Source organism: Dipodomys ordii, unplaced genomic scaffold (genome assembly GCF_000151885.1).
Source record: "Dipodomys ordii isolate 6190 unplaced genomic scaffold, Dord_2.0 Scaffold2, whole genome shotgun sequence".
Taxonomy (NCBI): domain Eukaryota; kingdom Metazoa; phylum Chordata; class Mammalia; order Rodentia; family Heteromyidae; genus Dipodomys; species Dipodomys ordii.
This window is the reverse complement of record NW_012267218.1, coordinates 28814152-28816875: the sequence shown is the minus strand read 5'-3', so window position 1 is coordinate 28816875 and position 2724 is coordinate 28814152.

Sequence of the window (2724 nt, the reverse complement as noted above, 5' to 3'; positions counted from 1 at the left end):
GCCAGAAAATTGCTTCTGTTTGTTGGGACCAATGGAACATGTGGAACATCAGAAACCCAATCAGAGGACCCTTGGAAAGGAAGCAGCAGGACCATTCCATTTGATGCCATTAGAGGGTGACTGGAGTCAGATAAAGGAGGCAGTCTCCACAAACATGGCTGGTGGGACAATCCCTATGTTAGATTCCAAACTCTTCTGCCCTGAAGTAGTCCTAACTTTGAGAATCACCCTTCCCTGGAACCCTGATGAGCCCATTCTTCTCTAGCCATTCGTTCACTGGTGGAAACTGGGGAAGTTTGAGTATGACTCCTGTAATACTAGATGTTAAACTTCCTAACTGTGGTAATATACAACGATCCTCCTTGTTCCTAGGAAGCAAGTGCTGGAATAGTCAGCATGATGTGAACAATTAATTTTTAAGTAGCCCAGGAAATATACATGTATATGAGCACACGTAGGAGGAAGTAGAAATGTGGGAAAATGTTAACTGTGCTTAATAGGTCATTTTTTCAACTTTTGTAAATTTCAAAATGAAAAGTTGAAAGGAGAAAAATAGGTACCACTTATTAAGCAGTTATTGGATCCCAAAATTTATGTAAATATGATCTGATTAATCTTCAGTCGCAGAGATGACTGTGATTCTCACATTAAAGATAGGGAATCAGCTGGTGTGGTGGAGCACATATGTAATCTCAGCACTCAGGCCAGAAGATCTGGAGTTCCAGGCCAGCCTGGGCTTAGCAAGTTCAAAGCCAGCTGGGGAAACACAGAGAAGCCCTGTCTCAAACAGTGGAGGGGAAGAGAAGGGAAAAGGAAGGGAGGGAAGAGATCACAGGAACTCAGTCCTAGATTAAGAAGTCCTAGGGTAAGAAAACTTGCCCAAGTTACAGAACTGGAACCAAGGTCTCCTGGAGAGGCACTATTGAGACACACCAACAGCCCAAGACAGGGGCTTTCTGCATACTTTATGTTTTAAAACCCTCTCACACATTCATTTATTTGGCTTTCCCTTTTAAAAGGTTTGTTCTTTGTGCTCAATCACTTCCTTGGGCTAGATTGCAGGCAAAGGGTATTAGAACACATGATACAAGTGTAGGTTGGTGAGGACTAAGTGATAGCTTCTATAGGAATTGAAAATTTGCATTGATTTTGAGCTAGCAATGAAGGCAGTGATACATATGGACCAAGAAGTATGTAGAAAGGTAGTCATCATATCAAGATATAGAAGAGGCTAAGTCTGGAAACATCTTAAATATTCATTATTTCAAACATTTTAAAACGCAAGTGCAGTAATATGTCATTAGATACAGAGTTAACAAATGCTAATGTTTAGAAAAAAAAGCTGGGGCCGATTACTTAAGGGTACAAGGGTAGATGTAAATACACAAACATGAACACACACACACACACATGAATACTTACGTATACATAAGATAACTTGAAAGAATACACACAAAAACTGGAAGAGGGCTGGGAATGTAGCTTAATGGAAGGGTGCTTGCCTAGCATGCATGAAGCCCTGGGTTCAATTCTTCAGTACCATATACACAGAAAGAGCTGAAAGTGGTGCTGTGGTTCAAGTGGTAGAGCGCTAGCCTTGAGCACAAAGAGGCTCAGGGACAGCACCCAGGCCCTGAGTTCAAGCCCCATGACTGACCAAAACAAACAGACAAAACCTTGGAAGAGGGACAAAACTGGAAAGAGACTTCTTTTTCACTATTATGTGAAGTTTATACTTTGATCATGGTTACTTGACATTCAAAGTGAATGAATGAACCTCTCCCTTTAGAAGAATCAAGAGGATTTACCTCTGGGCTTCCAGAGGTTGCTTTTCAATGGTTCAAGAGGACAGATGGCTGGCTGAGGGCAGTCTCCCAAGGAATGGGGAGCCATCAAGCCATTCCCAAGTTCAGTCTTTGGATGTGGCCCAGTCTGAGAGCTTTCCTCAGAGCCCTTGGCTCTCAATTTTGTGCATGAGGATAGCCTGGGGAGCTTGTTCTCAGGTAATTTCCAAGCCCCGCCCCCAGAAATTCGGAGTCAAACCTGGGGTGGGTCCAGGGACTTTTCTCTAGTGCCTGGAGTTAATCTTTCAACTCCCACAAAGAGAAAGTGGCTTTGTGTTTGCCTCTGTACAAGTCCTGACTGTTAGTTAAGTCTACAGAACTGAGGCAAAGAGCTGCTTTTCCTTTTCTGAATTTGTGTGTGCTGGGTACGTGTGTGCGCACGCATCCCGCAGATGCATGAGTCCTGGGGCTTGAACTCAGGGCCTGGACGCTGTCCCTGAGCTTTTCTGCTCAAAGCTAGAACTCTATCACTTGAGCCACAGCACCACTTCCGTCTTGCTGGGGATAAGAGTCTCAAGGACTTTGCTACCCGGGCTCGCTTTGAACCGCGATCCTCAGATCTCAGCCTCCCGAGTAGCTAGGATTCCAAGCTCACTTTCTGTGTGTGGGTTTTTTCCCTTTTCGTTTCTCCTCGGAGCTCCCCACGCCGGGCCAGAGCTTGGCTGCAAATGTCCGGGCGTTACATTCCTACAGGTGGCCAAAGGCGGAACCATCTTCAGGGGGAGGGAGGGGGGGTCCCCCACCGCTTCCCGCGGCAGCAAGGGGAGGGAGGGCTGAGCCCGGGAAACGCCTCCACCACCATCCCCCCCGACCCCCCGCAGCCGTCCGGCCGGCTGGGGCCGGAGCCCCGCGGTGCGCAGAGGAGGGCGGCCGGGCCCCG